The sequence below is a fragment of the Denticeps clupeoides genome, chromosome 3, assembly GCF_900700375.1.
Source record: "Denticeps clupeoides chromosome 3, fDenClu1.1, whole genome shotgun sequence".
NCBI lineage: Eukaryota > Metazoa > Chordata > Actinopteri > Clupeiformes > Denticipitidae > Denticeps > Denticeps clupeoides.
Genome location: NC_041709.1, coordinates 36,886,335 through 36,907,352, shown reverse-complemented (window position 1 = coordinate 36,907,352; position 21,018 = coordinate 36,886,335). Strand labels below are relative to the sequence as shown.

Genomic DNA, 21,018 nt, shown 5'->3' with positions numbered 1-21,018 from the left:
ACAGGGATTGTTTCTGCTCGGTATCGAACCGAGGACCTTTCGCGTGTTAGGCGAACGTGATAACCACTACACCACAGAAACCTGACATGACAGCACAGGTCTCTATAGAACTGGTAAAAACAAGATCAAACTTGTTTGGGGCCTCAGATATCCAGTCCTTAAAGAAAAATATCCAAATGAAATAAACCACAAAGGTAACTTGCTTATTGTTCATTGTTTCAATTAAATTAAATTCTTAGCACAAGGTCATACAATTAAACAAATTCGTTGTGTGGCAAGGATACATTTTGGGAGCACCTGGTAAACGTGATTCCAACAGACAATGGGCTTGTGAGTTTCTGTAGTGTAGTGGTCATCACATTCGCTTTACACGCGAGAGGTCCTCGGTTCGAAACCGGGCAGAAACATGCTTTTTTTTTTTGGTCTTTATTTACAGTTTTGGAAAAACAACTTGTCAATGTACTCAGAAAACATGATGTCATTTCTGCCCAGTTTAAAGCCAGACCAGCATACTTTGTTACAATTTGCAATCACTCAAATCCAAAATACCTTCTTAAGCCTCCTTGTGCAAACAAAAAAACAAAAGCTGTTTCTGCCCGGTTTCGAACCGAGGAGCCTTTCGCGTGTGAGGCGAACGTTATAACCACTACACTACAGAAACTTGGATATGGCACAATAGGTTCAAAAAGATTCTCAAACTAAGACCCAACGTTTTTGCATTGTGTAATATGCATTGTTTAGGATGCTTTGCATTGTATAATAAAGAAAGAAAAAATGCCCAGAGGATTTCAAATAAACAAATCTAGTTTGCTTGACCTTTTGTGTTTCATTTAAGATCACTTCAGAGCGCAGACTGATTGCACTCTACAGGATTAATATGGACAGTGTTGTGTTTTACGAAACAAAGCAATGACAGCCACTTGCATAGCTGCTTGATGCTTTGCTGGGAGTCAGTATTATAATGCAAAAGAAAAACAGGGATTGTTTTTTGCTCGGTATCGAACCGAGGACCTTTCGCGTGTTAGGCGAACGTGATAACCACTACACCACAGAAACCTGACATGACGCACAGGTTCTCTATAGAACTGGTAAAAACAAGATCAAACTTGTTTGGGGCCTCAGATATCCAGTCCTTAAAGAAAAATATCCAAATGAAATAAACCACAAAGGTAACTTGCTTATTGTTCATTGTTTCAATTAAATTAAATTCTTAGCACAAGGTCATACAATTAAACAAAATTCGTTGTGTGGCAAGGATACATTTTGGAGCACCTAGTAAACGTGATTCCAACCGACAATGGACTTGTGAGTTTCTGTAGTGTAGTGGTCATCACATTCGCTTTACACGCGAGAGGTCCTCGGTTCGAAACCGGGCAGAAACATGCTTTTTTTTGGTCTTTGTTTACAGTTTTGGAAAAACAACTTGTCAATGTACTCAGAAAACATGATGTCATTTCTGCCCAGTTTAAAGCCAGACCAGCATACTTTGTTACAATTTGCAATCACTCAAAATCCAAAATACCTTCTTAAGCCTCCTTGTGCAAAACAAAAGAACAAAAGCGTTTTCTGCCCGGTTTCGAACCGAGGACCTTTCGCGTGTGAGGCGAACGTGATACCACTACACTACAGAAACTTGGATATGGCACAATACGTTCAAAAAGATTCTCAAACTAAGACCCAACGTTTTTGCATTGTATAATATGCATTGTTTAGGATGCATTGCATTTTATAATAAAGAAAGAAAAATGCCCAGAGGATTTCAAAAAACAAAACTAGTTTGCTTGACCTTTTGTGTTTCATTTAAGATCACTTCAGAGCGCAGACTGATTGCACTCTACAGGATTAATATGGACAGTGTTGTGTTTTACGAAACAAAGCAATGACAGCCACTTGCATAGCTGCTTGATGCTTTGCTGGGAGTCAGTATTTTAATGCAAAGGAAAAACAGGATTGTTTCTGCTCGGTATCGAACCGAGGACCTTTCGCGTGTTAGGCGAAACGTGATAACCACTACACCACAGAAACCTGACATGACAGCACAGGTTCTCTATAGAACTGGTAAAAAACAAGATCAAACTTGTTTGGGGCCTCAGATATCCAGTCCTTAAAGAAAAATATCCAAATGAAATAAACCACAAAGGTAACTTGCTTATTGTTCATTGTTTCAATTAAATTAAATTCTTAGCACAGGTCATACAATTAAACAAATTCGTTGTGTGGCAAGGATACATTTTGGAGCACCTGGTAAAACGTGATCCAACAGACAATGGGCTTGTGAGTTTCTGTAGTGTAGTGGTCATCACATTCGCTTTACACGCGAGAGGTCCTCGGTTCGAAACCGGGCAGAAACATGCTTTTTTTTGGTCTTTGTTTACAGATTTGGAAAAACAACTTGTCAATGTACTCAGAAAACATGATGTCATTTCTGCCAGTTTAAAGCCAGACCAGCATACTTTGTTACAATTTGCAATCACTCAAATCCAAAATACCTTCTTAAGCCTCCTTGTGCAAAACAAAAAAACAAAAGCTGTTTCTGCCCGGTTTCGAAACCGAGGACCTTTCGCGTGTGAGGCGAACGTGATAACCACTACACTACAGAAACTTGGATATGGCACAATACGTTCAAAAAGATTCTCAAACTAAGACCCAACGTTTTTGCATTGTATAATATGCATTGTTTAGGATGCTTTGCATTTTATAATAAAGAAAGAAAAATGCCCAGAGGATTTCAAAAAACAAAACTAGTTTGCTTGACCTTTTGTGTTTCATTTAAGATCACTTCAGAGCGCAGACTGATTGCACTCTACAGGATTAATATGGACAGTGTTGTGTTTTACGAAACAAAGCAATGACAGCCACTTGCATAGCTGCTTGATGCTTTGCTGGGAGTCAGTATTATAATGCAAAGAAAAACAGGGATTGTTTCTGCTTCGGTATCGAACCGAGGACCTTTCGCGTGTTAGGCGAACGTGATAACCACTACACCACAGAAACCTGACATGACAGCACAGGTTCTCTATAGAACTTGGTAAAAACAAGATCAAACTTGTTTGGGGCCTCAGATATCCAGTCCTTAAAGAAAAATATCCAAATGAAATAAACCACAAAGGTAACTTGCTTATTGTTCATTGTTTCAATTAAATTAAATTCTTAGCACAAGGTCATACAATTAAACAAAATTCGTTGTGTGGCAAGGATACATTTTGGAGCACCTGGTAAACGTGATTCCAACAGACAATGGGCGTGTGAGTTTCTGTAGTGTAGTGGTCATCACATTCGCTTTTACACGCGAGAGGTCCTCGGTTCGAAACCGGGCAGAAACATGCTTTTTTTTTTGGTCTTTATTTACAGATTTTGGAAAAACAACTTGTCAATGTACTCAGAAAACATGATGTCATTTCTGCCCAGTTTAAAGCCAGACCAGCATACTTTGTTACAATTTGCAATCACTCAAATCCAAAATACCTTCTTAAGCCTCCTTGTGCAAAACAAAAAAACAAAAGCTGTTTCTGCCCGGTTTCGAACCGAGGACCTTTCGCGTGTGAGGCGAACGTGATAACCACTACACTACAGAAACTTGGATATGGCACAATACGTTCAAAAGATTCTCAAACTAAGACCCAACGTTTTTGCATTGTGTAATATGCATTGTTTAGGATGCTTTGCATTGTATAATAAAGAAAGAAAAATGCCCAGAAAATTTAAATAAACAAATCTAGTTTGCTTGACCTTTTGTGCTTCATTTAAGATCACTTCAGAGCGCAGACTGATTGCACTCTACAGGATTAATATGGACAGTGTTGTGTTTTACGAAACAAAGCAATGACAGCCACTTGCATAGCTGCTTGATGCTTTGCTGGGAGTCAGTATTATAATGCAAAAGAAAAACAGGGATTGTTTCTGCTCGGTATCGAACCGAGGACCTTTCGCGTGTTAGGCGAACGTGATAACCACTACAACCACAGAAAACCTGACATGTCAGCACAGGTTCTCTATAGAACTGGTAAAAACAAGATCAAACTTGTTTGGGGCCTCAGATATCCAGTCCTTAAAGAAAAATATCCAAATGAAATAAACCACAAAGGTAACTTGCTTATTGTTCATTGTTTCAATTGAATTAAATTCTTAGCACAAGGTCATACAATTAAACAAAATTCGTTGTGTGGCAAGGATACATTTTGGAGCACCTGGTAAACGTGATTCCAACAGACAATGGGCTTGTGAGTTTCTGTAGTGTAGTGGTCATCACATTCGCTTTACACGCGAGAGGTCCTCGGTTCGAAACCGGGCAGAAACATGCTTTTTTTTTTGGTCTTTGTTTACAGTTTTGGAAAAACAACTTGTCAATGTACTCAGAAAACATGATGTCATTTCTGCCCAGTTTAAAGCCAGACCAGCATACTTTGTTACAATTTGCAATCACTCAAATCCAAAATACCTTCTTAAGCCTCCTTGTGCAAAACAAAAAAACAAAAGCTGTTTCTGCCCGGTTTCGAACCGAGGACCTTTCGCGTGTGAGGCGAACGTGATAACCACTACACTACAGAAACTTGGATATGGCACAATAGGTTCAAAAAGATTCTCAAACTAAGACCCAACGTTTTTGCATTGTATAATATGCATTGTTTAGAATGCTTTGCATTTTATAATAAAGAAAGAAAAATGCCCAGAGGATTTCAAAAAACAAAACTAGTTTGCTTGACCTTTTGTGTTTCATTTAAGATCACTTCAGAGCGCAGACTGATTGCACTCTACAGGATTAATATGGACAGTGTTGTGTTTTACGAAACAAAGCAATGACAGCCACTTGCATAGCTGCTTGATGCTTTGCTGGGAGTCAGTATTATAATGCAAAAGAAAAACAGGGATTGTTTCTGCTCGGTATCGAACCGAGGACCTTTCGCGTGTTAGGCGAACGTGATAACCACTACACCACAGAAACCTGACATGTCGGCACAGGTTCTCTATAGAACTGGTAAAAACAAGATCAAACTTGTTTGGGGCCTCAGATATCCAGTCCTTAAAGAAAAATATCCAAATGAAATAAACCACAAAGGAAACTTGCTTATTGTTCATTGTTTCAATTGAATTAAATTCTTAGCACAAGGTCCTACAATTAAACAAAATTCGTTGTGTGGCAAGGATACATTTTGGAGCACCTGGTAAACGTGATTCCAACAGACAATGGGCTTGTGAGTTTCTGTAGTGTAGTGGTCATCACATTCGCTTTACACGCAAGAGGTCCTCGGATCGAAACCAGGCAGAAACATGCTTTTTTTTTTGGTCTTTATTTACAGTTTTGGAAAAACAACTTGTCAATGTACTCAGAAAACATGATGTCATTTCTGCCCAGTTTAAAGCCAGACCAGCATACTTTGTTACAATTTGCAATCACTCAAATCCAAAATACCTTCTTAAGCCTCCTTGTGCAAAACAAAAAAACAAAAGCTGTTTCTGCCCGGTTTCGAACCGAGGACCTTTCGCGCGTGAGGCGAACGTGATAACCACTACACTACAGAAACTTGGATATGGCACATTACGTTCAAAAAGATTCTCAAACTAAGACAAACTAAGACAGTGTTGTGTTTTACGAAACAAAGCAATGACAGCCACTTGCATAGCTGCTTGATGCTTTGCTGGGAGTCAGTATTTTAATGCAAAGGAAAAACAGGGATTGTTTCTGCTCGGTATCGAACCGAGGACCTTTCGCGTGTTAGGCGAACGTGATAACCACTACACCACAGAAACCTGACATGACAGCACAGGTTCTCTATAGAACTGGTAAAAACAAGATCAAACTTGTTTGGGGCCTCAGATATCCAGTCCTTAAAGAAAAATATCCAAATGAAATAAACCACAAAGGTAACTTGCTTATTGTTCATTGTTTCAATTAAATTAAATTCTTAGCACAAGGTCATACAATTAAACAAGCTTCGTTGTGTGGCAAGGATACATTTTGGAGCACCTGGTAAACGTGATTCCAACAGACAATGGGCTTGTGAGTTTCTGTAGTGTAGTGGTCATCACATTCGCTTTACACGCGAGAGGTCCTCGGTTCGAAACCGGGCAGAAACATGCTTTTTTTTTGGTCTTTATTTACAGTTTTGGAAAAACAACTTGTCAATGTACTCAGAAAACATGATGTCATTTCTGCCCAGTTTAAAGCCAGACCAGCATACTTTGTTACAATTTGCAATCACTCAAATCCAAAATACCTTCTTAAGCCTCCTTGTGCAAAACAAAAAAACAAAAGCTGTTTCTGCCCGGTTTCGAACTGAGGAGCTTTCGCGTGTGAGGCGAACGTTATAACCACTACACTACAGAAACTTGGATATGGCACAATACGTTCAAAAAGATTCTCAAACTAAGACCCAACGTTTTTGCATTGTGTAATATGCATTGTTTAGGATGCTTTGCATTGTATAATAAAGAAAGAAAAATGCCCAGAAAATTTAAATAAACAAATCTAGTTTGCTTGACCTTTTGTGCTTCATTTAAGATCACTTCAGAGCGCAGACTGATTGCACTCTACAGGATTAATATGGACAGTGTTGTGTTTTACGAAACAAAGCAATGACAGCCACTTGCATAGCTGCTTGATGCTTTGCTGGGAGTCAGTATTATAATGCAAAAGAAAAACAGGGATTGTTTCTGCTCGGTATCGAACCGAGGACCTTTCGCGTGTTAGGCGAACGTGATAACCACTACACCACAGAAACCTGACATGACAGCACAGGTTCTCTATAGAACTGGTAAAAACAAGATCAAACTTGTTTGGGGCCTCAGATATCCAGTCCTTAAAGAAAAATATCCAAATGAAATAAACCACAAAGGAAACTTGCTTATTGTTCATTGTTTCAATTGAATTAAATTCTTAGCACAAGGTCATACAATTAAACAAAATTCGTTGTGTGGCAAGGATACATTTTGGAGCACCTGGTAAACGTGATTCCAACAGACAATGGGCTTGTGAGTTTCTGTAGTGTAGTGGTCATCACATTCGCTTTACACGCGAGAGGTCCTCGGTTCGAAACCGGGCAGAAACATGCTTTTTTTTTGGTCTTTGTTTACAGTTTTGGAAAAACAACTTGTCAATGTACTCAGAAAACATGATGTCATTTCTGCCCAGTTTAAAGCCAGACCAGCATACTTTGTTACAATTTGCAATCACTCAAATCCAAAATACCTTCTTAAGCCTCCTTGTGCAAAACAAAAAAAACAAAAGCTGTTTCTGCCCGGTTTCGAACCGAGGACCTTTCGCGTGTGAGGCGAACGTGATAACCACTACACTACAGAAACTTGGATATGGCACAATACGTTCAAAAAGATTCTCAAACTAAGACCCAACGTTTTTGCATTGTGTAATATGCATTGTTTAGGATGCTTTGCATTGTATAATAAAGAAAGAAAAATGCCCAGAAGATTTCAAAAAAACAAAATCTAGTTTGCTTGACCTTTTGTGTTTCATTTAAGATCACTTCAGAGCGCAGACTGATTGCACTCTACAGGATTAATATGGACAGTGTTGTGTTTTACGAAACAAAGCAATGACAGCCACTTGCATAGCTGCTTGATGCTTTGCTGGGAGTCAGTATTATAATGCAAAAGAAAAAACAGGGATTGTTTCTGCTCGGTATCGAACCGAGGACCTTTCGCGTGTTAGGCGAACGTGATAACCACTACACCACAGAAACCTGACATGACAGCACAGGTTCTCTATAGAACTGGTAAAAACAAGATCAAACTTGTTTGGGGCCTCAGATATCCAGTCCTTAAAGAAAAATATCCAAATGAAATAAACCACAAAGGTAACTTGCTTATTGTTCATTGTTTCAATTGAATTAAATTCTTAGCACAAGGTCATACAATTAAACAAGATTCGTTGTGTGGCAAGGATACATTTTGGAGCACCTGGTAAACGTGATTCCAACAGACAATGGGCTTGTGAGTTTCTGTAGTGTAGTGGTCATCACATTCGCTTTACACGCGAGAGGTCCTCGGTTCGAAACCGGGCAGAAACATGCTTTTTTTTTGGTCTTTGTTTACAGTTTTGGAAAAACAACTTGTCAATGTACTCAGAAAACATGATGTCATTTCTGCCCAGTTTAAAGCCAGACCAGCATACTTTGTTTACAATTTGCAATCACTCAAATCCAAAATACCTTCTTAAGCCTCCTTGTGCAAAACAAAAAAACAAAAGCTGTTTCTGCCCGGTTTCGAACCGAGGACCTTTCGCGTGTGAGGCGAACGTGATAACCACTACACTACAGAAACTTGGATATGGCACAATAGGTTCAAAAAGATTCTCAAACTAAGACCCAACGTTTTTGCATTGTATAATATGCATTGTTTAGGATGCTTTGCATTTTATAATAAAGAAAGAAAAATGCCCAGAAGATTTCAAATAAACAAATCTAGTTTGCTTGACCTTTTGTGTTTCATTTAAGATCACTTCAGAGCGCAGACTGATTGCACTCTACAGGATTAATATGGACAGTGTTGTGTTTTACGAAACAAAGCAATGACAGCCACTTGCATAGCTGCTTGATGCTTTGCTGGGAGTCAGTATTATAATGCAAAAGAAAAAACAGGGATTGTTTCTGCTCGGTATCGAACCGAGGACCTTTCGCGTGTTAGGCGAACGTGATAACCACTACACCACAGAAACCTGACATGACAGCACAGGTTCTCTATAGAACTGGTAAAAACAAGATCAAACTTGTTTGGGGCCTCAGATATCCAGTCCTTAAAGAAAAATATCCAAATGAAATAAACCACAAAGGTAACTTGCTTATTGTTCATTGTTTCAATTGAATTAAATTCTTAGCACAAGGTCATACAATTAAACAAAATTCGTTGTGTGGCAAGGATACATTTTGGAGCACCTGGTAAACGTGATTCCAACAGACAATGGGCTTGTGAGTTTCTGTAGTGTAGTGGTCATCACATTCGCTTTACACGCGAGAGGTCCTCGGTTCGAAACCGGGCAGAAACATGCTTTTTTTTTTGGTCTTTGTTTACAGTTTTGGAAAAACAACTTGTCAATGTACTCAGAAAACATGATGTCATTTCTGCCCAGTTTAAAGCCAGACCAGCATACTTTGTTACAATTTGCAATCACTCAAATCCAAAATACCTTCTTAAGCCTCCTTGTGCAAAACAAAAAAACAAAAGCTGTTTCTGCCCGGTTTCGAACCGAGGACCTTTCGCGTGTGAGGCGAACGTGATAACCACTACACTACAGAAACTTGGATATGGCACAATACGTTCAAAAAAGATTCTCAAACTAAGACCCAACGTTTTTGCATTGTGTAATATGCATTGTTTAGGATGCTTTGCATTGTATAATAAAGAAAGAAAAATGCCCAGAAAATTTAAATAAACAAATCTAGTTTGCTTGACCTTTTGTGTTTCATTTAAGATCACTTCAGAGCGCAGACTGATTGCACTCTACAGGATTAATATGGACAGTGTTGTGTTTTACGAAACAAAGCAATGACAGCCACTTGCATTAGCTGCTTGATGCTTTGCTGGGAGTCAGTATTATAATGCAAAAGAAAAACAGGGATTGTTTCTGCTCGGTATCGAACCGAGGACCTTTCGCGTGTTAGGCGAACGTGATAACCACTACACCACAGAAACCTGACATGTCAGCACAGGTTCTCTATAGAACTGGTAAAAACAAGATCAAACTTGTTTGGGGCCTCAGATATCCAGTCCTTAAAGAAAAATATCCAAATGAAATAAACCACAAAGGAAACTTGCTTATTGTTCATTGTTTCAATTGAATTAAATTCTTAGCACAAGGTCATACAATTAAACAAAATTCGTTGTGTGGCAAGGATACATTTTGGAGCACCTGGTAAACGTGATTCCAACAGACAATGGGCGTGTGAGTTTCTGTAGTGTAGTGGTCATCACATTCGCTTTACACGCGAGAGGTCCTCGGTTCGAAACCGGGCAGAAACATGGTTTTTTTTTTTGGTCTTTGTTTACAGTTTTGGAAAAACAACTTGTCAATGTACTCAGAAAACATGATGTCATTTCTGCCCAGTTTAAAGCCAGACCAGCATACTTTGTTACAATTTGCAATCACTCAAATCCAAAATACCTTCCTAAGCCTCCTTGTGCAAAACAAAAAAACAAAAGCTGTTTCTGCCCGGTTTCGAACCGAGGACCTTTCGCGTGTGAGGCGAACGTGATAACCACTACACTACAGAAACTTGGATATGGCACAATAGGTTCAAAAAGATTCTCAAACTAAGACCCAACGTTTTTGCATTGTGTAATATGCATTGTTTAGGATGCTTTGCATTGTATAATAAAGAAAGAAAAATGCCCAGAAAATTTAAATAAACAAATCTAGTTTGCTTGACCTTTTGTGTTTCATTTAAGATCACTTCAGAGCGCAGACTGATTGCACTCTACAGGATTAATATGGACAGTGTTGTGTTTTACGAAACAAAGCAATGACAGCCACTTGCATAGCTGCTTGATGCTTTGCTGGGAGTCAGTATTATAATGCAAAAGAAAAACAGGGATTGTTTCTGCTCGGTATCGAACCGAGGACCTTTCGCGTGTTAGGCGAACGTGATAACCACTACACCACAGAAACCTGACATGTCAGCACAGGTTCTCTATAGAACTGGTAAAAACAAGATCAAACTTGTTTGGGGCCTCAGATATCCAGTCCTTAAAGAAAAATATCCAAATGAAATAAACCACAAAGGAAACTTGCTTATTGTTCATTGTTTCAATTAAATTAAATTCTTAGCACAAGGTCATACAATTAAACAAAATTCGTTGTGTGGCAAGGATACATTTTGGAGCACCTGGTAAACGTGATTCCAACAGACAATGGGCATGTGAGTTTCTGTAGTGTAGTGGTCATCACATTCGCTTTACACGCGAGAGGTCCTCGGATCGAAACCAGCCAGAAACATGCTTTTTTTTTTGGTCTTTGTTTACAGTTTGGAAAAACAACTTGTCAATGTACTCAGAAAAAAATGATGTCATTTCTGCCCAGTTTAAAGCCAGACCAGCATACTTTGTTACAATTTGCAATCACTCAAATCCAAAATACCTTCTTAAGCCTCATTGTGCAAAACAAAAAAACAAAAGCTGTTTCTGCCCGGTTTCGAACCGAGGACCTTTCGCGTGTGAGGCGAACGTGATAACCACTACACTACAGAAACTTGGATATGGCACAATACGTTCAAAAAGATTCTCAAACTAAGACCCAACGTTTTTGCATTGTATAATATGCATTGTTTAGGATGCATTGCATTTTATAATAAAGAAAGAAAAATGCCCAGAGGATTTCAAAAAACAAAACTAGTTTGCTTGACCTTTTGTGTTTCATTTAAGATCACTTCAGAGCGCAGACTGATTGCACTCTACAGGATTAATATGGACAGTGTTGTGTTTTACGAAACAAAGCAATGACAGCCACTTGCATAGCTGCTTGATGCTTTGCTGGGAGTCAGTATTATAATGCAAAGGAAAAACAGGGATTGTTTCTGCTCGGTATCGAACCGAGGACCTTTCGCGTGTTAGGCGAACGTGATAACCACTACACCACAGAAACCTGACATGACAGCACAGGTTCTCTATAGAACTGGTAAAAACAAGATCAAACTTGTTTGGGGCCTCAGATATCCAGTCCTTAAAGAAAAATATCCAAATGAAATAAACCACAAAGGTAACTTGCTTATTGTTCATTGTTTCAATTAATTAAATTCTTAGCACAAGGTCATACAATTAAACAAAATTCGTTGTGTGGCAAGGATACATTTTGGAGCACCTGGTAAACGTGATTCCAACAGACAATGGGCTTGTGAGTTTCTGTAGTGTAGTGGTCATCACATTCGCTTTACACGCGAGAGGTCCTCGGTTCGAAACCGGGCAGAAACATGCTTTTTTTTTTGGTCTTTGTTTACAGTTTTGGAAAAACAACTTGTCAATGTACTCAGAAAACATGATGTCATTTCTGCCCAGTTTAAAGCCAGACCAGCATACTTTGTTACAATTTGCAATCACTCAAATCCAAAATACCTTCTTAAGCCTCCTTGTGCAAAACAAAAAAACAAAAGCTGTTTCTGCCCAGGTTTCGAACCGAGGACCTTTCGCGTGTGAGGCGAACGTGATAACCACTACACTACAGAAACTTGGATATGGCACAATAGGTTCAAAAAGATTCTCAAACTAAGACCCAACGTTTTTGCATTGTGTAATATGCATTGTTTAGGATGCTTTGCATTGTATAATAAAGAAAGAAAAATGCCCAGAAAATTTAAATAAACAAATCTAGTTTGCTTGACCTTTTGTGTTTCATTTAAGATCACTTCAGAGCGCAGACTGATTGCACTCTACAGGATTAATATGGACAGTGTTGTGTTTTACGAAACAAAGCAATGACAGCCACTTGCATAGCTGCTTGATGCTTTGCTGGGAGTCAGTATTATAATGCAAAAGAAAAACAGGGATTGTTTCTGCTCGGTATCGAACCGAGGACCTTTCGCGTGTTAGGCGAACGTGATAACCACTACACCACAGAAACCTGACGTGTCAGCACAGGTTCTCTATAGAACTGGTAAAAACAAGATCAAACTTGTTTGGGGCCTCAGATATCCAGTCCTTAAAGAAAAATATCCAAATGAAATAAACCACAAAGGAAACTTGCTTATTGTTCATTGTTTCAATTGAATTAAATTCTTAGCACAAGGTCATACAATTAAACAAAATTCGTTGTGTGGCAAGGATACATTTTGGAGCACCTGGTAAACGTGATTCCAACAGACAATGGGCGTGTGAGTTTCTGTAGTGTAGTGGTCATCACATTCGCTTTACACGCGAGAGGTCCTCGGATCGAAACCAGGCAGAAACATGCTTTTTTTTTTTGGTCTTTGTTTACAGTTTTGGAAAAACAACTTGTCAATGTACTCAGAAATCATGATGTCATTTCTGCCCAGTTTAAAGCCAGACCAGCATACTTTGTTACAATTTGCAATCACTCAAATCCAAAATACCTTCTTAAGCCTCATTGTGCAAAACAAAAAAACAAAAGCTGTTTCTGCCCGGTTTCGAACCGAGGACCTTTCGCGTGTGAGGCGAACGTGATAACCACTACACTACAGAAACTTGGATTTGGCACAATACGTTCAAAAAGATTCTCAAACTAAGACCCAACGTTTTTGCATTGTATAATATGCATTGTTTAGGATGCTTTGCATTTTATAATAAAGAAAGAAAAATGCCCAGAGGATTTCAAAAAACAAAACTAGTTTGCTTGACCTTTTGTGTTTCATTTAAGATCACTTCAGAGCGCAGACTGATTGCACTCTACAGGATTAATATGGACAGTGTTGTGTTTTACGAAACAAAGCAATGACAGCCACTTGCATAGCTGCTTGATGCTTTGCTGGGAGTCAGTATTTATAATGCAAAAGGAAAAACAGGGATTGTTTCTGCTCGGTATCGAACCGAGGACCTTTCGCGTGTTAGGCGAACGTGATAACCACTACACCACAGAAACCTGACATGACAGCACAGGTTCTCTATAGAACTGGTAAAAACAAGATCAAACTTGTTTGGGGCCTCAGATATCCAGTCCTTAAAGAAAAATATCCAAATGAAATAAACCACAAAGGAAACTTGCTTATTGTTCATTGTTTCAATTGAATTAAATTCTTAGCACAAGGTCATACAATTAAACAAAATTCGTTGTGTGGCAAGGATACATTTTGGAGCACCTGGTAAACGTGATTCCAACAGACAATGGGCTTGTGAGTTTCTGTAGTGTAGTGGTCATCACATTCGCTTTACACGCGAGAGGTCCTCGGATCGAAACCAGGCAGAAACATGCTTTTTTTTTTGGTCTTTATTTACAGTTTTGGAAAAACAACTTGTCAATGTACTCAGAAAACATGATGTCATTTCTGCCCAGTTTAAAGCCAGACCAGCATACTTTGTTACAATTTGCAATCACTCAAATCCAAAATACCTTCTTAAGCCTCCTTGTGCAAAACAAAAAAACAAAAGCTGTTTCTGCCCGGTTTCGAACCGAAGACCTTTCGCGCGTGAGGCGAACGTGATAACCACTACACTACAGAAACTTGGATATGGCACATTACGTTCAAAAAGATTCTAAAACTAAGACAAACTAAGACAGTGTTGTGTTTTACGAAACAAAGCAATGACAGCCACTTGCATAGCTGCTTGATGCTTTGCTGGGAGTCAGTATTATAATGCAAAGGAAAAACAGGGATTGTTTCTGCTCGGTATCGAACCGAGGACCTTTCGCGTGTTAGGCGAACGTGATAACCACTACACCACAGAAACCTGACATGACAGCACAGGTTCTCTATAGAACTGGTAAAAACAAGATCAAACTTGTTTGGGGCCTCAGATATCCAGTCCTTAAAGAAAAATATCCAAATGAAATAAACCACAAAGGTAACTTGCTTGTTGTTCATTGTTTCAATTGAATTAAATTCTTAGCACAAGGTCATACAATTAAACAAAATTCGTTGTGTGGCAAGGATACATTTTGGAGCACCTGGTAAACGTGATTCCAACAGACAATGGGCTTGTGAGTTTCTGTAGTGTAGTGGTCATCACATTGACAGCCACTTGCATAGCTGCTTGATGCTTTGCTGGGAGTCAGTATTATAATGCAAAAGAAAAACAGGGATTGTTTCTGCTCGGTATCGAACCGAGGACCTTTCGCGTGTTAGGCGAACGTGATAACCACTACACCACAGAAACCTGACGTGTCAGCACAGGTTCTCTATAGAACTGGTAAAAACAAGATCAAACTTGTTTGGGGCCTCAGATATCCAGTCCTTAAAGAAAAATATCCAAATGAAATAAACCACAAAGGAAACTTGCTTATTGTTCATTGTTTCAATTGAATTAAATTCTTAGCACAAGGTCATACAATTAAACAAAATTCGTTGTGTGGCAAGGATACATTTTGGAGCACCTGGTAAACGTGATTCCAACAGACAATGGGCTTGTGAGTTTCTGTAGTGTAGTGGTCATCACATTCGCTTTACACGCGAGAGGTCCTCGGTTCGAAACCGGGCAGAAACATGCTTTTTTTTTTGGTCTTTGTTTACAGTTTTGGAAAAACAACTTGTCAATGTACTCAGAAAACATGATGTCATTTCTGCCCAGTTTAAAGCCAGACCAGCATACTTTGTTACAATTTGCAATCACTCAAATCCAAAATACCTTCTTAAGCCTCCTTGTGCAAAACAAAAAAACAAAAGCTGTTTCTGCCCGGTTTCGAACCGAGGACCTTTCGCGTGTGAGGCGAACGTGATAACCACTACACTACAGAAACTTGGATATGGCACAATACGTTCAAAAAGATTCTCAAACTAAGACCCAACGTTTTTGCATTGTATAATATGCATTGTTTAGAATGCTTTGCATTTTATAATAAAGAAAGAAAAATGCCCAGAGGATTTCAAAAAACAAAACTAGTTTGCTTGACCTTTTGTGTTTCATTTAAGATCACTTCAGAGCGCAGACTGATTGCACTCTACAGGATTAATATGGACAGTGTTGTGTTTTACGAAACAAAGCAATGACAGCCACTTGCATAGCTGCTTGATGCTTTGCTGGGAGTCAGTTTTATAATGCAAAAGAAAAACAGGGATTGTTTCTGCTCGGTATCGAACCGAGGACCTTTCGCGTGTTAGGCGAACGTGATAACCACTACACCACAGAAACCTGACATGACAGCACAGTTTCTCTATAGAACTGGTAAAAACAAGATCAAACTTGTTTGGGGCCTCAGATATCCAGTCCTTAAAGAAAAATATCCAAATGAAATAAACCACAAAGGAAAACTTGCTTATTGTTCATTGTTTCAATTGAATTAAATTCTTAGCACAAGGTCATACAATTAAACAAGATTCGTTGTGTGGCAAGGATACATTTTGGAGCACCTGGTAAACGTGATTCCAACAGACAATGGGCTTGTGAGTTTCTGTAGTGTAGTGGTCATCACATTCGCTTTACACGCGAGAGGTCCTCGGTTCGAAACCGGGCAGAAACATGCTTTTTTTTTTGGTCTTTGTTTACAGTTTTGGAAAAACAACTTGTCAATGTACTCAGAAAACATGATGTCATTTCTGCCCAGTTTAAAGCCAGACCAGCATACTTTGTTACAATTTGCAATCACTCAAATCCAAAATACCTTCTTAAGCCTCCTTGTGCAAAACAAAAAAACAAAAGCTGTTTCTGCCCGGTTTCGAACCGAGGACCTTTCGCGTGTGAGGCGAACGTGATAACCACTACACTACAGAAACTTGGATATGGCACAATAGGTTCAAAAAGATTCTCAAACTAAGACCCAACGTTTTTGCATTGTATAATATGCATTGTTTAGAATGCTTTGCATTTTATAATAAAGAAAGAAAAATGCCCAGAGGATTTCAAAAAACAAAACTAGTTTGCTTGACCTTTTGTGTTTCATTTAAGATCACTTCAGAGCGCAGACTGATTGCACTCTACAGGATTAATATGGACAGTGTTGTGTTTTACGAAACAAAGCAATGACAGCCACTTGCATAGCTGCTTGATGCTTTGCTGGGAGTCAGTTTTATAATGCAAAAGAAAAACAGGGATTGTTTCTGCTCGGTATCGAACCGAGGACCTTTCGCGTGTTAGGCGAACGTGATAACCACTACACCACAGAAACCTGACATGTCAGCACAGGTTCTCTATAGAACTGGTAAAAACAAGATCAAACTTGTTTGGGGCCTCAGATATCCAGTCCTTAAAGAAAAATATCCAAATGAAATAAACCACAAAGGAAACTTGCTTATTGTTCATTGTTTCAATTGAATTAAATTCTTAGCACAAGGTCATACAATTAAACAAGATTCGTTGTGTGGCAAGGATACATTTTGGAGCACCTGGTAAACATGATTCCAACAGACAATGGGCTTGTGAGTTTCTGTAGTGTAGTGGTCATCACATTCGCTTTACACGCGAGAGGTCCTCGGTTCGAAACCGGGCAGAAACATGCTTTTTTTTTTGGTCTTTGTTTACAGTTTTGGAAAAACAACTTGTCAATGTACTCAGAAAACATGATGTCATTTCTGCCCAGTTTAAAGCCAGACCAGCATACTTTGTTACAATTTGCAATCACTCAAATCCAAAATACCTTCTTAAGCCTCCTTGTGCAAAACAAAAAAACAAAAGCTGTTTCTGCCCGGTTTCGAACCGAGGACCTTTCGCGTGTGAGGCGAACGTGATAACCACTACACTACAGAAACTTGGATATGGCACAATAGGTTCAAAAAGATTCTCAAACTAAGACCCAACGTTTTTGCATTGTATAATATGCATTGTTTAGGATGCTTTGCATTTTATAATAAAGAAAGAAAAATGCCCAGAGGATTTCAAAAAACAAAACTAGTTTGCTTGACCTTTTGTGTTTCATTTAAGATCACTTCAGAGCGCAGACTGATTGCACTCTACAGGATTAATATGGACAGTGTTGTGTTTTACGAAACAAAGCAATGACAGCCACTTGCATAGCTGCTTGATGCTTTGCTGGGAGTCAGTATTATAATGCAAAAGAAAAACAGGGATTGTTTCTGCTCGGTATCGAACCGAGGACCTTTCGCGTGTTAGGCGAACGTGATAACCACTACACCACAGAAACCTGACATGTAAGCACAGGTTCTCTATAGAACTGGTAAAAACAAGATCAAACTTGTTTGGGGCCTCAGATATCCAGTCCTTAAAGAAAAATATCCAAATGAAATAAACCACAAAGGAAACTTGCTTATTGTTCATTGTTTCAATTGAATTAAATTCTTAGCACAAGGTCATACAATTAAACAAGATTCGTTGTGTGGCAAGGATACATTTTGGAGCACCTGGTAAACATGATTCCAACAGACAATGGGCTTGTGAGTTTCTGTAGTGTAGTGGTCATCACATTCGCTTTACACGCGAGAGGTCCTCGGTTCGAAACCGGGCAGAAACATGCTTTTTTTTTTGGTCTTTGTTTACAGTTTTGGAAAAACAACTTGTCAATGTACTCAGAAAACATGATGTCATTTCTGCCCAGTTTAAAGCCAGACCAGCATACTTTGTTACAATTTGCAATCACTCAAATCCAAAATACCTTCTTAAGCCTCCTTGTGCAAAACAAAAAAACAAAAGCTGTTTCTGCCCGGTTTCGAACCGAGGACCTTTCGCGTGTGAGGCGAACGTGATAACCACTACACTACAGAAACTTGGATATGGCACAATAGGTTCAAAAAGATTCTCAAACTAAGACCCAACGTTTTTGCATTGTATAATATGCATTGTTTAGGATGCTTTGCATTGTATAATAAAGAAAGAAAAATGCCCAGAAAATTTAAATAAACAAATCTAGTTTGCTTGACCTTTTGTGTTTCATTTAAGATCACTTCAGAGCGCAGACTGATTGCACTCTACAGGATTAATATGGACAGTGTTGTGTTTTACGAAACAAAGCAATGACAGCCACTTGCATAGCTGCTTGATGCTTTGCTGGGAGTCAGTATTATAATGCAAAAGAAAAACAGGGATTGTTTCTGCTCGGTATCGAACCGAGGACCTTTCGCGTGTTAGGCGAACGTGATAACCACTACACCACAGAAACCTGACATGTAAGCACAGGTTCTCTATAGAACTGGTAAAAACAAGATCAAACTTGTTTGGGGCCTCAGATATCCAGTCCTTAAAGAAAAATATCCAAATGAAATAAACCACAAAGGAAACTTGCTTATTGTTCATTGTTTCAATTGAATTAAATTCTTAGCACAAGGTCATACAATTAAACAAGATTCGTTGTGTGGCAAGGATACATTTTGGAGCACCTGGTAAACGTGATTCCAACAGACAATGGGCTTGTGAGTTTCTGTAGTGTAGTGGTCATCACATTCGCTTTACACGCGAGAGGTCCTCGGTCGAAACCGGGCAGAAACATGCTTTTTTTTTTTGGTCTTTGTTTACAGTTTTGGAAAAACAACTTGTCAATGTACTCAGAAAACATGATGTCATTTCTGCCCAGTTTAAAGCCAGACCAGCATACTTTGTTACAATTTGCAATCACTCAAATCCAAAATACCTTCTTAAGCCTCCTTGTGCAAAACAAAAAAACAAAAGCTGTTTCTGCCCGGTTTCGAACCGAGGACCTTTCGCGTGTGAGGCGAACGTGATAACCACTACACTACAGAAACTTGGATATGGCACAATACGTTCAAAAAGATTCTCAAACTAAGACCCAACGTTTTTGCATTGTATAATATGCATTGTTTAGGATGCTTTGCATTTTATAATAAAGAAAGAAAAATGCCCAGAGGATTTCAAAAAACAAAACTAGTTTGCTTGACCTTTTGTGTTTCATTTAAGATCACTTCAGAGCGCAGACTGATTGCACTCTACAGGATTAATATGGACAGTGTTGTGTTTTACGAAACAAAGCAATGACAGCCACTTGCATAGCTGCTTGATGCTTTGCTGGGAGTCAGTATTATAATGCAAAAGAAAAACAGGGATTGTTTCTGCTCGGTATCGAACCGAGGACCTTTCGCGTGTTAGGCGAACGTGATAACCACTACACCACAGAAACCTGACATGACAGCACAGGTTCTCTATAGAACTGGTAAAAACAAGATCAAACTTGTTTGGGGCCTCAGATATCCAGTCCTTAAAGAAAAATATCCAAATGAAATAAACCACAAAGGTAACTTGCTTATTGTTCATTGTTTCAATTAAATTAAATTCTTAGCACAAGGTCATACAATTAAACAAAATTCGTTGTGTGGCAAGGATACATTTTGGAGCACCTGGTAAACGTGATTCCAACAGACAATGGGCTTGTGAGTTTCTGTAGTGTAGTGGTCATCACATTCGCTTTACACGCGAGAGGTCCTCGGTTCGAAACCGGGCAGAAACATGCTTTTTTTTTTGGTCTTTGTTTACAGTTTTGGAAAAACAACTTGTCAATGTACTCAGAAAACATGATGTCATTTCTGCCCAGTTTAAAGCCAGACCAGCATACTTTGTTACAATTTGCAATCACTCAAATCCAAAATACCTTCTTAAGCCTCCTTGTGCAAAACAAAAAAACAAAAGCTGTTTCTGCCCGGTTTCGAACCGAGGACCTTTCGCGTGTGAGGCGAACGTGATAACCACTACACTACAGAAACTTGGATATGGCACAATACGTTCAAAAAGATTCTCAAACTAAGACCCAACGTTTTTGCATTGTATAATATGCATTGTTTAGGATGCTTTGCATTGTATAATAAAGAAAGAAAAATGCCCAGAGGAATTTCAAATAAACAAATCTAGTTTGCTTGACCTTTTGTGTTTCATTTAAGATCACTTCAGAGCGCAGACTGATTGCACTCTACAGGATTAATATGGACAGTGTTGTGTTTTACGAAACAAAGCAATGACAGCCACTTGCATAGCTGCTTGATGCTTTGCTGGGAGTCAGTATTATAATGCAAAAGAAAAACAGGGATTGTTTCTGCTCGGTATCGAACCGAGGACCTTTCGCGTGTTAGGCGAACGTGATAACCACTACACCACAGAAACCTGACATGTAAGCACAGGTTCTCTATAGAACTGGTAAAAACAAGATCAAACTTGTTTGGGGCCTCAGATATCCAGTCCTTAAAGAAAAATATCCAAATGAAATAAACCACAAAGGAAACTTGCTTATTGTTCATTGTTTCAATTGAATTAAATTCTTAGCACAAGGTCATACAATTAAACAAAATTCGTTGTGTGGCAAGGATACATTTTGGAGCACCTGGTAAATGTGATTCCAACAGACAATGGGCTTGTGAGTTTCTGTAGTGTAGTGGTCATCACATTCGCTTTACACGCGAGAGGTCCTCGGTTCGAAACCGGGCAGAAACATGCTTTTTTTTTTGGTCTTTGTTTACAGTTTTGGAAAAACAACTTGTCAATGTACTCAGAAAACATGATGTCATTTCTGCCCAGTTTAAA

The 21,018-nt window shown here is 38.9% G+C and overlaps 65 non-coding genes across 65 annotated transcripts; 21 read left to right on the top strand and 44 right to left on the bottom strand.

Moving 5' to 3' along the window:
• Positions 1-8: 8 nt before the first annotated feature.
• Positions 9-81, bottom strand: trnav-aac (transfer RNA valine (anticodon AAC)). The gene has a single exon. It is a non-coding gene; the product is annotated as a tRNA-Val (tRNA).
• A 253-nt stretch (positions 82-334) lies between these two features.
• Positions 335-407, top strand: trnav-uac (transfer RNA valine (anticodon UAC)). The gene has a single exon. It is a non-coding gene; the product is annotated as a tRNA-Val (tRNA).
• A 180-nt stretch (positions 408-587) lies between these two features.
• On the bottom strand, positions 588-661 carry trnav-cac (transfer RNA valine (anticodon CAC)). The gene has a single exon. It is a non-coding gene; the product is annotated as a tRNA-Val (tRNA).
• Positions 662-982: 321 nt separating this feature from the next.
• Positions 983-1,056, bottom strand: trnav-aac (transfer RNA valine (anticodon AAC)). The gene has a single exon. It is a non-coding gene; the product is annotated as a tRNA-Val (tRNA).
• A 253-nt stretch (positions 1,057-1,309) lies between these two features.
• Positions 1,310-1,382, top strand: trnav-uac (transfer RNA valine (anticodon UAC)). Its single transcript has one exon. It is a non-coding gene; the product is annotated as a tRNA-Val (tRNA).
• A 179-nt stretch (positions 1,383-1,561) lies between these two features.
• On the bottom strand, positions 1,562-1,633 carry trnav-cac (transfer RNA valine (anticodon CAC)). Its single transcript has one exon. It is a non-coding gene; the product is annotated as a tRNA-Val (tRNA).
• A 318-nt stretch (positions 1,634-1,951) lies between these two features.
• trnav-aac (transfer RNA valine (anticodon AAC)) lies at positions 1,952-2,025 on the bottom strand. The gene has a single exon. It is a non-coding gene; the product is annotated as a tRNA-Val (tRNA).
• Positions 2,026-2,278: 253 nt separating this feature from the next.
• Positions 2,279-2,351, top strand: trnav-uac (transfer RNA valine (anticodon UAC)). The gene has a single exon. It is a non-coding gene; the product is annotated as a tRNA-Val (tRNA).
• A 177-nt stretch (positions 2,352-2,528) lies between these two features.
• Positions 2,529-2,602, bottom strand: trnav-cac (transfer RNA valine (anticodon CAC)). Its single transcript has one exon. It is a non-coding gene; the product is annotated as a tRNA-Val (tRNA).
• Positions 2,603-2,920: 318 nt separating this feature from the next.
• On the bottom strand, positions 2,921-2,994 carry trnav-aac (transfer RNA valine (anticodon AAC)). Its single transcript has one exon. It is a non-coding gene; the product is annotated as a tRNA-Val (tRNA).
• Positions 2,995-3,504: 510 nt separating this feature from the next.
• Positions 3,505-3,577, bottom strand: trnav-cac (transfer RNA valine (anticodon CAC)). Its single transcript has one exon. It is a non-coding gene; the product is annotated as a tRNA-Val (tRNA).
• Positions 3,578-3,895: 318 nt separating this feature from the next.
• Positions 3,896-3,969, bottom strand: trnav-aac (transfer RNA valine (anticodon AAC)). The gene has a single exon. It is a non-coding gene; the product is annotated as a tRNA-Val (tRNA).
• Positions 3,970-4,224: 255 nt separating this feature from the next.
• trnav-uac (transfer RNA valine (anticodon UAC)) lies at positions 4,225-4,297 on the top strand. Its single transcript has one exon. It is a non-coding gene; the product is annotated as a tRNA-Val (tRNA).
• A 180-nt stretch (positions 4,298-4,477) lies between these two features.
• On the bottom strand, positions 4,478-4,550 carry trnav-cac (transfer RNA valine (anticodon CAC)). The gene has a single exon. It is a non-coding gene; the product is annotated as a tRNA-Val (tRNA).
• A 319-nt stretch (positions 4,551-4,869) lies between these two features.
• Positions 4,870-4,942, bottom strand: trnav-aac (transfer RNA valine (anticodon AAC)). The gene has a single exon. It is a non-coding gene; the product is annotated as a tRNA-Val (tRNA).
• Positions 4,943-5,196: 254 nt separating this feature from the next.
• Positions 5,197-5,269, top strand: trnav-uac (transfer RNA valine (anticodon UAC)). The gene has a single exon. It is a non-coding gene; the product is annotated as a tRNA-Val (tRNA).
• Positions 5,270-5,449: 180 nt separating this feature from the next.
• trnav-cac (transfer RNA valine (anticodon CAC)) lies at positions 5,450-5,522 on the bottom strand. Its single transcript has one exon. It is a non-coding gene; the product is annotated as a tRNA-Val (tRNA).
• Positions 5,523-5,675: 153 nt separating this feature from the next.
• On the bottom strand, positions 5,676-5,748 carry trnav-aac (transfer RNA valine (anticodon AAC)). The gene has a single exon. It is a non-coding gene; the product is annotated as a tRNA-Val (tRNA).
• Positions 5,749-6,002: 254 nt separating this feature from the next.
• Positions 6,003-6,075, top strand: trnav-uac (transfer RNA valine (anticodon UAC)). Its single transcript has one exon. It is a non-coding gene; the product is annotated as a tRNA-Val (tRNA).
• A 179-nt stretch (positions 6,076-6,254) lies between these two features.
• On the bottom strand, positions 6,255-6,327 carry trnav-cac (transfer RNA valine (anticodon CAC)). Its single transcript has one exon. It is a non-coding gene; the product is annotated as a tRNA-Val (tRNA).
• Positions 6,328-6,646: 319 nt separating this feature from the next.
• On the bottom strand, positions 6,647-6,719 carry trnav-aac (transfer RNA valine (anticodon AAC)). Its single transcript has one exon. It is a non-coding gene; the product is annotated as a tRNA-Val (tRNA).
• A 254-nt stretch (positions 6,720-6,973) lies between these two features.
• On the top strand, positions 6,974-7,046 carry trnav-uac (transfer RNA valine (anticodon UAC)). Its single transcript has one exon. It is a non-coding gene; the product is annotated as a tRNA-Val (tRNA).
• Positions 7,047-7,226: 180 nt separating this feature from the next.
• trnav-cac (transfer RNA valine (anticodon CAC)) lies at positions 7,227-7,299 on the bottom strand. Its single transcript has one exon. It is a non-coding gene; the product is annotated as a tRNA-Val (tRNA).
• A 322-nt stretch (positions 7,300-7,621) lies between these two features.
• trnav-aac (transfer RNA valine (anticodon AAC)) lies at positions 7,622-7,694 on the bottom strand. Its single transcript has one exon. It is a non-coding gene; the product is annotated as a tRNA-Val (tRNA).
• Positions 7,695-7,948: 254 nt separating this feature from the next.
• trnav-uac (transfer RNA valine (anticodon UAC)) lies at positions 7,949-8,021 on the top strand. The gene has a single exon. It is a non-coding gene; the product is annotated as a tRNA-Val (tRNA).
• A 180-nt stretch (positions 8,022-8,201) lies between these two features.
• On the bottom strand, positions 8,202-8,274 carry trnav-cac (transfer RNA valine (anticodon CAC)). The gene has a single exon. It is a non-coding gene; the product is annotated as a tRNA-Val (tRNA).
• A 321-nt stretch (positions 8,275-8,595) lies between these two features.
• On the bottom strand, positions 8,596-8,668 carry trnav-aac (transfer RNA valine (anticodon AAC)). The gene has a single exon. It is a non-coding gene; the product is annotated as a tRNA-Val (tRNA).
• A 254-nt stretch (positions 8,669-8,922) lies between these two features.
• On the top strand, positions 8,923-8,995 carry trnav-uac (transfer RNA valine (anticodon UAC)). Its single transcript has one exon. It is a non-coding gene; the product is annotated as a tRNA-Val (tRNA).
• Positions 8,996-9,175: 180 nt separating this feature from the next.
• On the bottom strand, positions 9,176-9,248 carry trnav-cac (transfer RNA valine (anticodon CAC)). The gene has a single exon. It is a non-coding gene; the product is annotated as a tRNA-Val (tRNA).
• A 321-nt stretch (positions 9,249-9,569) lies between these two features.
• trnav-aac (transfer RNA valine (anticodon AAC)) lies at positions 9,570-9,642 on the bottom strand. The gene has a single exon. It is a non-coding gene; the product is annotated as a tRNA-Val (tRNA).
• Positions 9,643-9,896: 254 nt separating this feature from the next.
• Positions 9,897-9,969, top strand: trnav-uac (transfer RNA valine (anticodon UAC)). The gene has a single exon. It is a non-coding gene; the product is annotated as a tRNA-Val (tRNA).
• Positions 9,970-10,150: 181 nt separating this feature from the next.
• On the bottom strand, positions 10,151-10,223 carry trnav-cac (transfer RNA valine (anticodon CAC)). Its single transcript has one exon. It is a non-coding gene; the product is annotated as a tRNA-Val (tRNA).
• Positions 10,224-10,542: 319 nt separating this feature from the next.
• Positions 10,543-10,615, bottom strand: trnav-aac (transfer RNA valine (anticodon AAC)). Its single transcript has one exon. It is a non-coding gene; the product is annotated as a tRNA-Val (tRNA).
• Positions 10,616-10,869: 254 nt separating this feature from the next.
• trnav-uac (transfer RNA valine (anticodon UAC)) lies at positions 10,870-10,942 on the top strand. Its single transcript has one exon. It is a non-coding gene; the product is annotated as a tRNA-Val (tRNA).
• Positions 10,943-11,122: 180 nt separating this feature from the next.
• Positions 11,123-11,195, bottom strand: trnav-cac (transfer RNA valine (anticodon CAC)). The gene has a single exon. It is a non-coding gene; the product is annotated as a tRNA-Val (tRNA).
• A 319-nt stretch (positions 11,196-11,514) lies between these two features.
• trnav-aac (transfer RNA valine (anticodon AAC)) lies at positions 11,515-11,587 on the bottom strand. The gene has a single exon. It is a non-coding gene; the product is annotated as a tRNA-Val (tRNA).
• Positions 11,588-11,840: 253 nt separating this feature from the next.
• Positions 11,841-11,913, top strand: trnav-uac (transfer RNA valine (anticodon UAC)). The gene has a single exon. It is a non-coding gene; the product is annotated as a tRNA-Val (tRNA).
• Positions 11,914-12,093: 180 nt separating this feature from the next.
• On the bottom strand, positions 12,094-12,167 carry trnav-cac (transfer RNA valine (anticodon CAC)). Its single transcript has one exon. It is a non-coding gene; the product is annotated as a tRNA-Val (tRNA).
• A 319-nt stretch (positions 12,168-12,486) lies between these two features.
• On the bottom strand, positions 12,487-12,559 carry trnav-aac (transfer RNA valine (anticodon AAC)). The gene has a single exon. It is a non-coding gene; the product is annotated as a tRNA-Val (tRNA).
• Positions 12,560-12,813: 254 nt separating this feature from the next.
• trnav-uac (transfer RNA valine (anticodon UAC)) lies at positions 12,814-12,886 on the top strand. The gene has a single exon. It is a non-coding gene; the product is annotated as a tRNA-Val (tRNA).
• Positions 12,887-13,067: 181 nt separating this feature from the next.
• On the bottom strand, positions 13,068-13,140 carry trnav-cac (transfer RNA valine (anticodon CAC)). Its single transcript has one exon. It is a non-coding gene; the product is annotated as a tRNA-Val (tRNA).
• A 321-nt stretch (positions 13,141-13,461) lies between these two features.
• Positions 13,462-13,534, bottom strand: trnav-aac (transfer RNA valine (anticodon AAC)). The gene has a single exon. It is a non-coding gene; the product is annotated as a tRNA-Val (tRNA).
• A 254-nt stretch (positions 13,535-13,788) lies between these two features.
• On the top strand, positions 13,789-13,861 carry trnav-uac (transfer RNA valine (anticodon UAC)). The gene has a single exon. It is a non-coding gene; the product is annotated as a tRNA-Val (tRNA).
• Positions 13,862-14,041: 180 nt separating this feature from the next.
• Positions 14,042-14,114, bottom strand: trnav-cac (transfer RNA valine (anticodon CAC)). The gene has a single exon. It is a non-coding gene; the product is annotated as a tRNA-Val (tRNA).
• A 153-nt stretch (positions 14,115-14,267) lies between these two features.
• trnav-aac (transfer RNA valine (anticodon AAC)) lies at positions 14,268-14,340 on the bottom strand. The gene has a single exon. It is a non-coding gene; the product is annotated as a tRNA-Val (tRNA).
• A 353-nt stretch (positions 14,341-14,693) lies between these two features.
• trnav-aac (transfer RNA valine (anticodon AAC)) lies at positions 14,694-14,766 on the bottom strand. The gene has a single exon. It is a non-coding gene; the product is annotated as a tRNA-Val (tRNA).
• A 254-nt stretch (positions 14,767-15,020) lies between these two features.
• Positions 15,021-15,093, top strand: trnav-uac (transfer RNA valine (anticodon UAC)). The gene has a single exon. It is a non-coding gene; the product is annotated as a tRNA-Val (tRNA).
• A 180-nt stretch (positions 15,094-15,273) lies between these two features.
• On the bottom strand, positions 15,274-15,346 carry trnav-cac (transfer RNA valine (anticodon CAC)). Its single transcript has one exon. It is a non-coding gene; the product is annotated as a tRNA-Val (tRNA).
• Positions 15,347-15,665: 319 nt separating this feature from the next.
• trnav-aac (transfer RNA valine (anticodon AAC)) lies at positions 15,666-15,738 on the bottom strand. Its single transcript has one exon. It is a non-coding gene; the product is annotated as a tRNA-Val (tRNA).
• Positions 15,739-15,993: 255 nt separating this feature from the next.
• On the top strand, positions 15,994-16,066 carry trnav-uac (transfer RNA valine (anticodon UAC)). Its single transcript has one exon. It is a non-coding gene; the product is annotated as a tRNA-Val (tRNA).
• Positions 16,067-16,246: 180 nt separating this feature from the next.
• On the bottom strand, positions 16,247-16,319 carry trnav-cac (transfer RNA valine (anticodon CAC)). Its single transcript has one exon. It is a non-coding gene; the product is annotated as a tRNA-Val (tRNA).
• Positions 16,320-16,638: 319 nt separating this feature from the next.
• On the bottom strand, positions 16,639-16,711 carry trnav-aac (transfer RNA valine (anticodon AAC)). Its single transcript has one exon. It is a non-coding gene; the product is annotated as a tRNA-Val (tRNA).
• Positions 16,712-16,965: 254 nt separating this feature from the next.
• On the top strand, positions 16,966-17,038 carry trnav-uac (transfer RNA valine (anticodon UAC)). The gene has a single exon. It is a non-coding gene; the product is annotated as a tRNA-Val (tRNA).
• Positions 17,039-17,218: 180 nt separating this feature from the next.
• trnav-cac (transfer RNA valine (anticodon CAC)) lies at positions 17,219-17,291 on the bottom strand. The gene has a single exon. It is a non-coding gene; the product is annotated as a tRNA-Val (tRNA).
• A 319-nt stretch (positions 17,292-17,610) lies between these two features.
• Positions 17,611-17,683, bottom strand: trnav-aac (transfer RNA valine (anticodon AAC)). The gene has a single exon. It is a non-coding gene; the product is annotated as a tRNA-Val (tRNA).
• A 254-nt stretch (positions 17,684-17,937) lies between these two features.
• Positions 17,938-18,010, top strand: trnav-uac (transfer RNA valine (anticodon UAC)). The gene has a single exon. It is a non-coding gene; the product is annotated as a tRNA-Val (tRNA).
• Positions 18,011-18,190: 180 nt separating this feature from the next.
• trnav-cac (transfer RNA valine (anticodon CAC)) lies at positions 18,191-18,263 on the bottom strand. Its single transcript has one exon. It is a non-coding gene; the product is annotated as a tRNA-Val (tRNA).
• Positions 18,264-18,582: 319 nt separating this feature from the next.
• On the bottom strand, positions 18,583-18,655 carry trnav-aac (transfer RNA valine (anticodon AAC)). Its single transcript has one exon. It is a non-coding gene; the product is annotated as a tRNA-Val (tRNA).
• A 254-nt stretch (positions 18,656-18,909) lies between these two features.
• On the top strand, positions 18,910-18,981 carry trnav-uac (transfer RNA valine (anticodon UAC)). The gene has a single exon. It is a non-coding gene; the product is annotated as a tRNA-Val (tRNA).
• Positions 18,982-19,162: 181 nt separating this feature from the next.
• trnav-cac (transfer RNA valine (anticodon CAC)) lies at positions 19,163-19,235 on the bottom strand. Its single transcript has one exon. It is a non-coding gene; the product is annotated as a tRNA-Val (tRNA).
• A 319-nt stretch (positions 19,236-19,554) lies between these two features.
• trnav-aac (transfer RNA valine (anticodon AAC)) lies at positions 19,555-19,627 on the bottom strand. The gene has a single exon. It is a non-coding gene; the product is annotated as a tRNA-Val (tRNA).
• Positions 19,628-19,881: 254 nt separating this feature from the next.
• On the top strand, positions 19,882-19,954 carry trnav-uac (transfer RNA valine (anticodon UAC)). The gene has a single exon. It is a non-coding gene; the product is annotated as a tRNA-Val (tRNA).
• Positions 19,955-20,134: 180 nt separating this feature from the next.
• Positions 20,135-20,207, bottom strand: trnav-cac (transfer RNA valine (anticodon CAC)). Its single transcript has one exon. It is a non-coding gene; the product is annotated as a tRNA-Val (tRNA).
• A 321-nt stretch (positions 20,208-20,528) lies between these two features.
• trnav-aac (transfer RNA valine (anticodon AAC)) lies at positions 20,529-20,601 on the bottom strand. Its single transcript has one exon. It is a non-coding gene; the product is annotated as a tRNA-Val (tRNA).
• A 254-nt stretch (positions 20,602-20,855) lies between these two features.
• trnav-uac (transfer RNA valine (anticodon UAC)) lies at positions 20,856-20,928 on the top strand. Its single transcript has one exon. It is a non-coding gene; the product is annotated as a tRNA-Val (tRNA).
• The last annotated feature ends 90 nt before the right edge of the window (positions 20,929-21,018 follow it).